The following is a 14848-nucleotide window of genomic DNA, read 5'->3' on the forward strand; positions in this document are numbered from 1 at the left end:
TTATACATGTTCCTATGACTATGAGACTATGCAACTCCCGTTTACCGGAGGAACACCTTGTGTGCTACCAAACTGCCATGTCGACCTGTCCAGAACCCTAGATGCCACTTCTCCTCGCGCTCCAAGGGTGGGTAGGGGTACCAGGACCCCCCCTTGATCACCCCGAGAGCAGCCGTAAGAGAAAGCACCGATCAGGGCTTGGATCAGTGCCTACTTCGCGCAGGATGATTCGCGAGCGTGTGGGAGATCGGGACCGTCGTCGTCACCGCCGCCTGTCCTACCACTAAACCCTAGAAAACGATTCAGGCTGGTAGTACATGGGCTTGTAGGTTGTTGCCCTAAAGTTGTACTAAGTCTGAGACACTTATTTTGGAACGGAGGGAGTACAAGACAAAAGAGAAGGACTTTTGACTGTCAGGGTCTCTGCGGGACACGATGCTTCTGATAAACAACGCTCACCTTGGTCGGCCGGGATCCGTCGCTGCCGCCTCTAGTCTCGCGTGCGGAGATCGCCCCGGAGAGGATGAGGGCAGTGAATAGAGTGGGAAGAATGGGAAAGACGAGTGCATGGTGGAGGGTGTGGGCGCGTGCGAGTTGTCGTTCGCCCGGTTCGTTGCCCCAACAAACGTATACATGATGTCGATATGGCAGTTCGCTTGCGCCAAGATTCTTGCATTTTAATCCGACGGCCAAAAGGGCATTCACTAGAAAAATGTCGGGAACGTCAGCCAGATAGCATTTCCCTAAATAATTAAGCATTTGTATAGTTGTTGCCCTATTTCTGGCAAATTCTATTCCTTCTTAATGAATACGTAGAGTTCCCGTCGGTTGTTTGAAAGAAAAAAATAGGTAAATTAACTGGATGGCACTATTGTTGAGACCGCGCACCACAAATGTAAGATCTTTGCGTCTGTAAACTAGCCATCGATCACCCCCACCCCCCCACCCCCCAAAAAAAGCTAGCCATCGATTAGTGTCATGTAAGATGAGACAGAAATGCACTATATTTGTAGTGTGAAAGAGCCTCAAATAACTACAATTTCTACTCCTTTCCATCAAAATAAAAAAATACACACACATTTATGTTCCTCATAAGTCATACATCACTGCACTGCTCGTTCAATATTACGTTTCTCGGAAATTAGCATTGACAAGAACAAAATAGTAATCTCACTATATTACATGGGTCAGATGTACTTGCATTACTCGCAACATTCAGTCGTTGTGACAATCGTTATCCCTCCTGAGAGATCAACAACCTTAGTAATGTTGCTCTCAGTAATGTTGCTCGCATCATTCAGGCTCTTGTGCCAGCTGAGAGCAACATTACTGAGGTTGGCAGCCTCGAGCAATGGGGCATTTCCAACTGAAAGTGGATAATGGAAAGAGATCCAACCCTCAAAGGTCATCCATGGGAGTTTCGGGACATACTTCAGCACAAGTTCTCTAAAACGGCAATTATTGATAGAGATGCGCCTGAGTTCGAGTGATCTACTTGCGGCGTGGTCGTATCCCCGGACTAACAATTGAACAGTTGTAGATCATTTAATCGCTTACAAATGATTAGGATGTTCGTGATGTCTGAATCACCAAATCTTGAATTTTCAAGGTGCGGGTGTGTGAGACCACCAAATTGAAGGAAATATGCCCTAGAGGCAATAATAAAGTTATTATTTATTTCCTTATATCATGATAAATGTTTATTATTCATGCTAGAATTGTATTAACCGGAAACATGATACATGTGTGAATACATAGACAAACAGAGTGTCACTAGTATGGCTCTACTTGACTAGCTCGTTGATCAAAGATGGTTATGTTTACTAGCCATAGACATGAGTTGTCATTTGATTAACGGGATCATATCATTAGGAGAATGATGTGATTGACTTGACCCATTCCGTTAGCTTAGCACACGATCGTTTAGTATTCTGCTATTGCTTTCTTCATGACTTATACATGTTCCTATGACTATGAGATTATGCAACTCCCGTTTACCGGAGGAACACCTTGTGTGCTACCAAACGTCACAATGGAAATGGGTGATTATAAAGGTGCTCTACAGGTGCTTCCAAAGGTACTTGTTGGGTTGGCGTATTTCGAGATTAGGATTTGTCACTCCGATTGTCGGAGAGGTATCTCTGGGCCCTCTCGATAATGCACATCACTTAAGCCTTGCAAGCATTGCAACTAATGAGTTTGTTGCGAGATGATGTATTACGGAACGAGTAAAGAGACTTGCCGGTAACGAGATTGAACTAGGTATTAAGATACCGACGATCGAATCTCGGGCAAGTAACATACCGATGACAAAGGGAACAACATATGTTGTTATGCGGTTTGACCGATAAAGATCTTCGTAGAATGTGTGGGAGCCAATATGGGCATCCAGGTCCCGCTATTGGTTATTGACCGGAGACGTGTCTCGGTCATGTCTACATAGTTCTCGAACCCGCAGGGTCCGCACGCTTAACGTTACGATGACAGTTTTATTATGAGTTTATGAGTTTTGATGTACCGAAGGAGTTCGGAGTCCCGGATGATATCGGGGACATGACAAGGAGTCTCGAAATGGTCGAGACGTAAAGATCGATATATTGGACGACTATATTCGGACATCGGAAAGGTTCCGAGTGATTCGGGTATTTTTCGGAGTACCGGAGAGTTACGGGAATTCGTATTGGGCCTTAATGGGCCATACGGGAAAGGAGAGAAAGGCCCCAAAGGGTGGCCGCACCCCTCCCCATGGACTAGTCCGAATTGGACTAGGGAGGGGGGGCGCCCCCTTCCTTCCTTCTCCTTCTCCCTTCCCTTTTCCTACTCCAACAAGGAAAGGAGGAGTCCTACTCCCGGTGGGAGTAGGACTCCCCCCTTGGCGCGCCCTCCTCCTAGGCCGGCTGCCTCCCCCCTTGCTCCTTTATATACGGGGGCAGGGGGCACCCCATAGACACAACAATTGATCTATTGATCTCTTAGCCGTGTGCGGTGCCCCCCTCCACCATATTACACCTCGATAATATCGTAGCGGTGCTTAGGCGAAGCCCTGCGTCGGTAGAACATCATCATCGTCACCACGCCGTCGTGCTGACGGAACTCTTCCTCAAAGCTCGGCTGGATCGGAGTTCGAGGGACGTCATCGAGCTGAACGTGTGCTGAACTCGGAGGTGCCGTACGTTCGGTACTTGGATCGGTCGGATCGTGAAGACGTACGACTACATCAACCGCGTTGTGTTAACGCTTCCGCTTTCGGTCTACGAGGGTACGTGGACAACACTCTGCCCTCTCGTTGCTATGCATCACCATGATCTTGCGTGTTCGTAGGAAATTTTTTGAAATTACTACGTTCCCCAACACAAATGCATCTGGGAAAGCATCAAAGAACGAGATGAATTGTTTCCCATAACAGGCTAGGTTATCATCATCACACTAACTAGCATCCCTCTCTGTCATAATGATGAATTCAGCCATCTCAACCTAGTGTGTCGCCAGTCGTGGCAACAGCGTGTCCAATGGATACGTGGTCACCATCTTAAGAAGAAAGTCATCGACAGCAGGTGGATAGTTTTTTGGGCCGAATCCCTGCGTGCCAGGATGCTCGTGGTTGCTTCAACCACAGCTGAATTACTCTGAACCACTTCATCAGTTTCAAATATAGGCCCTTTGTGAGGAAGGAAATTGAAAACACTTATTGTCATTTGAGAAAGCTTGGTAGAAAGCTGACTCCACCGTCTAGAGAGGATGCTGGTTCTGGCAGCGTCGATGACACTGAGTCGGTTAAGAACATTGACCAAAATGTCATCAGGCGAGTTGCTGAAGGGGCACGTCCGTGAAGTAAAGCCTTTGGGTTAGTGCAGATGATAGTTGACTTGATTCTGCGCAAAAACAAAAACTTTTGTGCCCAATAACAGAATGGTTAAAAATCACTGGGGCGTCGAAAAATCCTGAATTTTTTACAGTTGATTATCTACAAATTTCCTATGTTGTCCTAAATTTTCGGAATTTTTGGAGTTACAGAAGTATGACTATAATTCAGATCTTTACAGATTGTTCTGTTTTGACAGATTCTGTTTGCAATGCATAGTTTCCTTGTTTTATGGTTTCTATGGCTTATATTGCTTAATATAAATTGTGGAAATTGTAGAGTACAGTAGGAATTATGTGGAAACATTTATAAATCTTATCTTGACAGTAGTAAAGTGAATGATTTGTCTTTATAATACCAACTCATCTCACGAAGTTAGGTTAAGTTTTGTGTGATTGAAGTTTTCAAGTTTTGGGTGAGTATCGATATGAGGAGAATAAGGAGTGACAAGACCCTAAGATTGGGGATGCCCAAGGCAACCAGGGTAATATTCAAGGAAGATACAAGCAACTAAGCTTGCGGATGCCCCGAAAGGCATCCCCTCTTTCGTCTCCAACATTATCGGTAACCTTACTTGGGGCTATATTTTATTCATCACATGATATGTGTTTTGCTTGGAGCATCATGTTATTTTATTAGGATTTTCTTGTTGTTATTTTGAATAATTTTATGTATCTTTACTACAATAAAAATGCCAAGTATAGCCTTTGCTATGCTTATTTTGCAAGTCTATATGTTGTTGTTTGAAAACAAAAAGTTACACGCTAGTGCGTGAATTCTTGAGAAAAGTTAAAATGTGATAAAATGTTGAGATTTTTTGCACAATAAGATATGATAAATTTTCTACAGTGTGGTAAATTTTCAGAATTTTTGGAGTTAGGAAAGTGTGAGTAAAATTGCACTATTTACAGACTGTCATGTTTAAATAGATTGTTGTTATGTTTGCATTATTTGCATATGTTTGCTTGTTGAATGATTCTATTTGAGGATAGGAGTATTAAATATGCATAGGCATTTAGTATGACATTTTAAATAATAATTTTAGTTATTTGCTACAGTAGAGAATGATAAGGTTATGCATTGATTTATACTAATTTATCTCACGAGTTCTTGTTGAGCTTTGTGTGGATGAAGTTTTTAAGATTTAGAGAAACAGTGATATAAAAAGAATTAAAGAGACACAAAAGCTCAAGCTTGGGGATGCCCAAGGCATCCCAAAATAATATTTCAAGAGGTCTCAAGCATCTAAGCTTGGGGATGCCCCGGTAGGCATCCTACCTTTCTTCTTCAACAATTATCTGTTAGTATCAGTTGAGCCTAAGTTTTTGCTTCTTCATATGAGTTGTGCTCCTTTTGGAATGTAATTTTATTTTGTTTTTCTTGCTGTTTTAATAAAATACTTAGATCTAAAAGTTTTTAAATGGGAGAGAGCCCTTAAATAGCTACCCATTTACTTAACTACTCGCTTGATCTTCACTTATATCTTTTTGGAGTAGTTTGTCATTTACTCTTGTGCTTCACTTATATCCTATGAGTAAATTATTGAATGAATTGAATATCAGGAAGTTGAAATTATATATTCATATCATGCCTAGTAGTAGCTTCACATTGGGTTTAGAAAGTGAAATCTTTTGAAGCTTGACAATCATAATATTGGTCATACAAGCAATTCATGAATGATCAGTATAAGGAAGAGAACTTTCACATACAAATATATTATCTTGGACATCTTCTATGATTGTAAATACCCATTAGTTATTTTAAACTTGAGCAAATTAGTTGAAGTTGGACAAGGAAGACAACGTAACGAGTTATGGTTGTATATATTTGCATAGAAGTTATATTGTTATGGATTCTCCAACATGTGGTATTTGCTTAGGATCTTTTGCTAGCCAAAAATTTGTACTAAGTAGAGATACTACTTGTGCATCCAAAAACCCTTAAACCTAGTTTCTTGCCATGAGTGTCCATCATACCTACCTATGGATTGAATAAGATCCTTCAAGTTAGTTATCATCGGTGCATAAAGCAATAAAAATTGCTCCTAAATATTTTTGATCTTTTATTGTAAGGGAAAATAAGCGTTGTACAAATTGGTGATGTCAAAGTAATAAAAGTGATGGACTGCATAATAAAGGTTGCTATCATAAGGGGCAATATAACGTGACGTTCCTTTGCACTAAGAGCTTGGGTATCCAAAAATGAAAAGTGTATGACAACCTCTGCTCCCCTCCACGAAGGGCCTATCTTTTACTTTTTAGTATTTACTTTTATATGCAAGAGTCAATAGTATACATCCTCATTCAACCACAATTATTCTCTAGTAGGCAAGCGTCATGTGGTGGGGAAAGATCTAGGCACATATGGCCAGTCAAATATATTTGATCGTGATTTATTATTATTGACAATTATCTCTATGATAAATGAGTTGGGAGACGAAACATTAAGCCCCTATCTTTCTCTATGTCCGATGGATGCCATTTGTTCTAAAAATATGCTTTGAGTACTAGAAATCATAGAAGACTATATGATGATTGAGTACGTGGAGTTCTTACTTAGACTTTGTTGAGAATAAGTTGAATTGCAATTGTTTGGTGACTAAGAATATAGGTTGTTAAGTTTCAAGAGAAGGCATTGTTTGAACCATAACATGTGAATTGATTGCTACTTTATCATGATGAGTTTTATGAGAAAGAGTTGTTGTTATGATGCTAGGAAAAGTGGTTGAAATTCTCATTGATCAAACTTTTGCAGTTTGTTAGCATTCACACTTTATAAATTATTTCTTCTATCATTTACCTACTCGAGGACGAGTAGGAACTAAGCTTGGGGATGCTGATACGTGTTCAACGTATCTATAATTTATGAAGTATCCATGCCATGTTTACAACAATTTTATATGGCTTTGGTATGATTTGAATGGAACTAACCCGGACTGACGCTGTTTTTAGCAGAACTACCATGGTGTTGTTTCTTGTGCAGAAATCAAAGTTCCCCAAATGTAGTGAAACTTTTTTAAAAAAATTGAGAAGAAAAGAGGCACTAGAAGCTTCGTGGGAGGGCCAGAAGAGCCACGAGGGCCCCACAAGACACCAGGGCATGCCATGTTGGGCTGGCTCGTCTCAGTATCTTGTGGGCTACTATTGGCCCATCTTCCCGTGATTCCAACGCTGAAAAATTCTATATATATATATATAATATATACCCCAAAAATAACCCTAGATCGGAAGTTCCGCCGTCGCAAGCCTCTGTAGCCACAAAAAACCAATCTAGACCCTGTTCCGGCACCCTGCCAGAGGGGGGAATCATCACAGTGGCCATCTTCATCATCCCGGTGGCCACCATGATGAGGAGGGAGTAGTCCACCCTCGGGGCTAAGGGTTTGTACCAGTAGCTATGTGTTTAATCTCTCTCTCTCTCTCTCTCATGTTCTTGAGTTGGCACGATAGTGATGTATCACGAGCTTTGTTAATATAGTTGGATTATATGGTGTTTTACCCTCTCTATCTTGTTGTGATGAATTGAGTTTTCCCTTTGAGATTTTGTTTTTATCGGATTGAATAATTTGTTGGATTTGAGAGCACTTGATCTATGTCTTGGCACTCAACTCACGGATTCCCGAGGTGACATTGGGGTAATCTATGCATAGGGTTGATGCACGTTCTAGTCTTTGTTTCTCCAGTAGAAATCTTGGGGCACTCTTTGAGGTTCTTTGTGTTGGATTGAGTATTATGAATCTGAAATTGGTTGGTGCATATCATATAATCAACTCACGGATACTCACGATGACATTGTGGTATCTAGGTGGCATTAGAGTTGGTTAATGTGTATCATATGGTGTTATTTTAGTACGAACTCTTGGATAGATCGATCAGAAAGGATAACTTGGTGTTATTTTAGTACGAACTCTTAGATAGATCGATCGGAAAGGATAACTTTGAGGTGGTTACATTCCCTACAGACAATTTATTCTTACGTTCTCCGCTAGATAAGAACTTTGGAGTGATTCTTCATCGCACGTTGAGGGATGGTTATATGATCCAATTATATTAGCATTGTTGAGAGATTGCACTAGTGAAAGTATGGACCCTAGGCCTCATTTTCAAGCATTGCAATACCATTTGTGCTCCGCTTTATCAATTGCTACCTTGCTATTTTTATTGTTCCTACTACAAAAATCGATATATACTATCATTACTACGCTTGTATCACCATCTCTTCGCCGAACTAGTGCACCTATACAAATTACCATTGTATTTGGTGTGTTGGGGACACAAGAGACCTTTTTATTGTTTCGTGACAGGGTTGTTTGAGAGAGACCATCTTCATCCTAGGCCTCCCACGGATTGATAAACCTTAGGTCATCCATTTGAGGGTAATTTGCTACTGTCCTACAAAACTCTGCGCTTGGAGGCCCAACACGAGTCTACAAGAACAAGTTGGGTAGTAGACATCATGATGGTTTTAGAACTATAGGAGCTCAAAGATCATGCAGCACTTTTGAAGTGGTGATTGATACGTCTCCAACATATCTATAATTTTTGATTGTTCCATGCTATTATATTATCTATTTTGGATGTTTAATGGGCTTTAGTATACTCTTTTATATTATTTTTGGGACTAACTATTAATTGAAGGCCTAGTGCAAATTGCTGTTTTTTTGCCTATTTCAGTGTTTCGCAGAAAAGGAATATCAAGCGGAATCCAAACAGAACGAAACCTTCGCGCGGATCTTTTTTGGAACAAACGCAATCCAGGAGACTTGGAGTGGAAGTCAAGGAAGAAACGAGGCGGCCACGAGGTAGGAGGGCGCGTCTAGGGGGGTAGGCGCGCCCCCACCCTCATGGGCCCCTTGTAGCTCCACCGACCTACTTCTTTCGCCTATATATACTCTTATACCCTGAAAACATCCAGGGAAGCCACGAAACCACTTTTCCACCGCCGCAACCTTCTGTACCTGTGAGATCCCATCTTGGGGCCTTTTCTGGCGATCTGCCAGAGGGGGATTCGATCACGGAGGGCTTCTACATCAACACCATAGCCTCTCCGATGATGTGTGAGTAGTTTACCACAGACCTTTGGGTCCATAGTTATTAGCTAGATGGCTTCTTCTCTCTCTTTGGTTCTCAATACAAAGTTCTCCTCGATGTTCTTGGAGATCTATTCGATGTAATACTTTTTGCGGTGTGTTTGTCGAGATCTGATGAATTGTGGGTTTATGATCAAGATTATCTATGAACAATATTTGATTCTTCTCTGAATTCTTATATGCATGATTTGATATCTTTGCAAGTCTCTTCGAATTATCGGTTTAGTTTGGCCTACTAGATTGATCTTTCTTGCAATGGGAGAAGTGCTTAGCTTTGGGTTCAATCTTGCGGTGCTCAATCCTAGTGACAGAAAGGGAACCGACACGTATTGTATTGTTGCCATCGAGGATAAAAAGATGAGGTTTATATCATATTGTTTGAGTTTATCCCTCTACATCATGTCATCTTGCCTAATGCGTTACTCTGTTCTTATGAACTTAATACCCTAGATGCATGCTAGATAGCGGTCGATGTGTGGAGTAATAGTAGTAGATGCAGAATCGTTTCGGTCCACTTGACATGGACGTGATGCCTATGTTCATGATCATGCCTAGATATTCTCGTAACTATGCGCTTTTCTATCAATTGCTCGGCAGTAATTTGTTCACCCACCGTAATAAATGCTATCTTGAGAGAAGCCACTAGTGAAACCTATGGCCCCCGGGTCTATTTTACATCATATTAGTTTATCATCAACGTGCCAATTTCTGTCGCCATTTATTTTGTAATCTTTACTTTCCAATCTATACAACAAAAATACCAATTTTTATATCTTATTATCTTTATCAGATCTCACTTTTGCAAGTGGCCGTGAAGGGATTGACAACCCCTTTATCGTGTTGGTTGCAAGGTTCTTGATTGTTTGTGCAGGTACTAGGCGATTTGCGTGTAGTCTCCTACTGGATTGATACCTTTGTTCTAAAAAAATGAGGGAAATACTTATGCTACTTTGCTGCATCACCCTTTCCTCTTCAAGGGAAAACCAACGCATGATCAAGAGGTAGCAATGATGTTCACTTGCTCGCTGAGAGTAGCAGCAATTTCTTCCTTTGTAAGCGGAGGATCATCTTTATCGGAAGATTCATCAGTAGATTCAACCTTTCTCTTCTTCGAAGCACTCTTCTTCTTGTTCAATGTAGCAGTACTGGGATCATGTTTGCGCTTAGAACGACCTTCAGATTTTCCTTCCACCTTTTTCTTCCCTGCGTCATCCTTGAGCAGACGACGATTTTCTTCTTCAGGAGCCCTTTCCTTTTCAGCCTTCTTGGCTCGCTTGGGGGCATTGCACTATCGCTTAGCAAGCTCATCACGATAATTTTCAGGTGTGCGAAGTGAAGATTCATGAGCATTTGGAGGTGGCGGCGGCCTATCTTGGGGATCATTTGGTCTGATGAGGCCAATTTCTCGACAGTCACCCCATGGTGGATGAAATGCAAAGTTCTGGGCAAACCGAGGACAAATCATTTCATAATTGAACCACTTGCACACCCAGTGGCGTCGAATCCATTGCAAACGCTTGTGTCTTTCATGCTTTGTTTCTCCTGGAATAGTGTACTTATTATGAGAGATAAATTCAGCTGTGTTTGTATATGGTTGCCTGCCACCCTTCTTCTTCGGAGCATCTTCTTCTTGCTCGTCAACCTTTTGCTCGGTTCTTTTTCTTTTGCTGGTTGATGGGCCTACCATTGGGCCCTTTGCATTTGGTGCTTTAGTCTCATCTGCTGTACCCAAGATAACATCTTCTCCATTGGCCATACTCACTGGTCGAGCAGAATCCTCAACTGACTACATGTTCCTGTGAATAAGAATAGGTACGAGGGAAAATGTGGACAGGGTTACGAATGCTCACAACAAAGATTTTTTTGAACGAAAATATGTTTGAAGAAGAATTAGATGTAGACTTTGAGAGATGTTTCAGATGAGTGAAATGAGTAGAATGAACTAGTAGGTTCAAAGAAAATACTAGTCAACATGCTAAGCATTCCATTCGTACGAGACATACCACAAACCCTAGATCTGTTTTTTTGGATGTGAGGGACAACTACAAACCACATCCGCACAAGTTACCTAATCAGTAAAGATCTAAGAATTGCGGTAAAAACTATAATTTCAATCGCGGACGAACTCGAATAGGAAGGACGAAAGACTGAATTCGCACTACACATACCCTAGCTTGGTGATGTGCAGCAGCTACGACGGCGCGAAGAGGAGGATGATCCGCGGCGGCGTGGAATGACTCCGGTGACTCCTTTCCGGCAGCGAAGCGGTGAAGGCGATCGTCGATGTTGAGCTCAGGGTGGAGCAGTACGGTAGGGCTTCGATAGGAGACAGAGGCGAAGAAGACATGTGAATGAAGGAGCGGTGGCAATGCGGTTTATATATGCGAGGGGAAATAACCGCATCAGATGAATTAGATCGGACAACCACGGTCGAGGGACTTTTGGGATTCAACGGACCAGATAGACCAGCAGTTGGTGAAGAGCACGTGGCAACCATCATAAAAGATCGTGGTCCTGACTTGGGGACGTGGCAACCGTATAATAACTATATGACCCCGAGCATCGCACAAATCGTGGCACCCGGTTAGTCTAGTTCTTCATTAATGTATTCACCTCAGAAAGAAAATTTCACTTTGTCGAAAATTTCAAAATCTTCGACTATTATGCACCCATTCCTCCTAAGATATGGAAGTGTTGGCACGGGTGCTGAGACCAGCTTATTGCATGTTTGTGGAATCTAGGATATTTAGCTCACACCGTAACGCACATACTCTTTTCTCATCGAGAGGCTTGGTGAAGATATCAGCGAGAATGTCTTCGGTGCTGACGTGATCAATAACAATATCTCCTCGAGCAACATGATCACAAATGAAATGATGTCTAATGGCAATATGCTTGGTGCGAGAATGCTGCACTGGATTGTGTGCAATTTTGATCGCACTCTCATTGTTGCAATATAGAGGAATATTCTTGACCTTGATGCCATAATCCTTTAGAGTCTGCTTCATCCATAATAACTGAGTGCAACAAGCGCCAACAACAATATATTCGGCCTCAGCCATAGAGAGAGATACACAATTCTGGTTCCTTGATGACAAGCATACCAAGGATCTACCGAGGAAATGGCATGCCCCCGAAGTAGATTTCCTGTCAACCAAGTCACCTGCGTAATCCAAGTCTGAATAGCCAACGAGATCAAACTGTGCTCCCTTAGGATACCATAAACCTAAGGTGGGGGTGTGAGCCAAATATCTCAGAATACGCTTGACCGCTTGGTGATGCGATTCTTTCACTGCAGCTTGATAGTGGGCACACATACAAACACTCAACATAATGTCAGGTCTGGATGCACATAGGTAGAGCAAAGAACCAATCATCAAACGATCTTCTGATCATAGTCCTTACCATACACATCTGCGTCCAACTTACCATTCCTGGGCATTGGAGTTTTGTAGCCCTTTAGTTTGCAATCTTGTATTTTGAACTTCTTCAAACAGTCTCTCAGGTATTTCTCCTGAGATATGAAAATTCCATTGTCCTATTGACATATTTGCAGTCCGAGAAAGAACTTAAGTTCATCCATCATAGACATTTGATATTTCTCGAACATCATTTTCCCGAACTCCAAGCTGCAAGCATTGTTAGTACAGCCAAAAATAATACCATCCACATAAATTTGACACACGAAAAGAACACCATCAATAGCACATGTGGATAGAGTGAAATTAGTGGATCCTGGCTTGAACCCTTTGTCGAGCTAAAAATTCTTCAGGGTATCATACCAAGCTCGAGGGGCTTGCTTCAACCCATAAAGAGCTTTCTCCAACCTGAAAACTTTGTTAGGATACTGAGGGTGTTCAAAGCCAGGTGGCTGCTTAACATAGACTTCCTCATCAAGTTCACCATTAAGGAAGGCACTTTTGACATCCATTTGATAAAGCAGGATGTCATTGTAATTGTCATAAGCAAGAAGAATACGAATTGCCTCAAGGCGAGCAACATGAGCATATGTTTCACTAAAATCAATACCTTCTACCCGTGTATACCCTTGAGCGACAAGACGTGCTTTGTTTCTCACAACAATGCCATTTTCATCTTGCTTGTTTCGGAATATCCATTTTGTGCTGATGATATTGTGCTTCTTAGGATTTGGGTTGTCAACCAACTCCCACACATCATTTCATTCGAATTGAACCAACTCTTCTTGCATAGCATTCATCCAATCAGGATCATTCATGGCTTCTTCACTTGGTAGGTTCTGCCATGAGACAAAGGAGAAACTGCCATAGTAGTTAGCCAAACAAGTGCGAGAACAAGTTGTGGGTCGATAACCTGGATTCTCGAGATCATCAAGAATTAATGTAGGGTCAACTCGATTTGCCACTCGAGGGAGAGGATTTTCATCTTGATGATCATTTTAATTTTCCTCAGCATCAGCGTCGGTATTGGCATTTGTATCACCATTTTCATCGGGGTTGCCATTCGGATTGGCATTAGCATTCTGGTTGCCATTTGTATTTGGAGCGGCATTTTCTTCGGCACCGGCTTGGGGAGTTATGCTTCTAGTCATGGGGCATCATCATCATCGGAAGAGTCAGGAGCATTTCCTTCAACTGGCTTGCCACTCCCAATGGCCATTTGTTGAATAGCCTCCGAAATCGGTGGTTCATCTATCACATTAGGTAGGTGCTCCTTTTGGGAGCCGTTAGATTCATCAAACCGCACATTTACCATTTCCATAACTTTTCCTGTGGTGAGGGTTACAGACACGATAAGTATGTGAGTTCGAGTCATAACCAAGAAGAAAACCTTCATGTGGCTTAGGTGCAAACCTGGAATTATGATTCATATCATGAATGTAACAAGGTGCACCAAAAACATGTAGATAAGAAACATTTAGTCTCTTGCTAGTGATAAGCTCATAAGAAGTTTTCTTAAGGATTTTGTGAAGATAAACACGATTGATAACATGACAAGCAGTGCTAATAGCATTAGCCGAGAAGCTGATAGGAGTTTTATACTCACTGAGCATTGTTCTCGCCATTTCAATGAGAGTTCTATTCTTTCGCTCAACAACTCCATTCTGTTGGGGAGTGTATGCAGCTGAGAATTCATGAGTAATACCATTCTCATCGAGAAAATCTTTGATATGAGTATTCTTGAACTCAGTACCATTGTTGCTTCTGACATGCTTAATTCGCACATCATATTCATTCTGGGCCTTCTTGGCGAATCTTTTGAAGATATCTTGGGTGCAGGTTTCGTCTTCGAGAAAGAATACCCAAGTATAACGAGAGAAGTCATCAACAATAACAAGAAAATAATGAATGCCACCAAAACTTGCATAGTTTTGAGGTCCAAATAAATCCATATGAAAAATTTCCAGAGGTCTTGTTGTGGTCATGACAGTCTTTGATGAATGATGCTTCTTGGCCAATTTACCAGCCACACATGCAGCACTGAGACGATCCTTGTCGAATTTTACATCAGGAATGCCACGGAGATGATTTTTCTTCACTAGAGTCTGCAAATTTCTCATACCTCCATGACCAAGTCTTTGGTGCCACATCCAACCTTCGGTTTCTTTTGCAAGCAAACAACTTTGGACCGAGGGACCCTTTGAGAAATCCACAATATATAAATCACCCTTTCCATTTCCCTCAAAGACGAAGGAATTGTTAGAGCCATAAATACAATGCATTTGGATATGGAAAGTAAAACCAGCATACCTAGGTCACAAAGCTTGCCAACTGACATAAGATTAAATCCAAGAGACTGAACAAGTAAAACATCATCAATAGTCTTGTCTCTGGATATAGCAATTTTACCTAGCCTAATTACCTTTCCTTTGTTTTTGTCGCCGAAAGTAATGTACTTTAGAGATGAAGCACTTAAGT

Source organism: Triticum aestivum, chromosome 7D, assembly GCF_018294505.1.
Source record: "Triticum aestivum cultivar Chinese Spring chromosome 7D, IWGSC CS RefSeq v2.1, whole genome shotgun sequence".
NCBI classification, from domain to species: Eukaryota; Viridiplantae; Streptophyta; class Magnoliopsida; order Poales; family Poaceae; genus Triticum; species Triticum aestivum.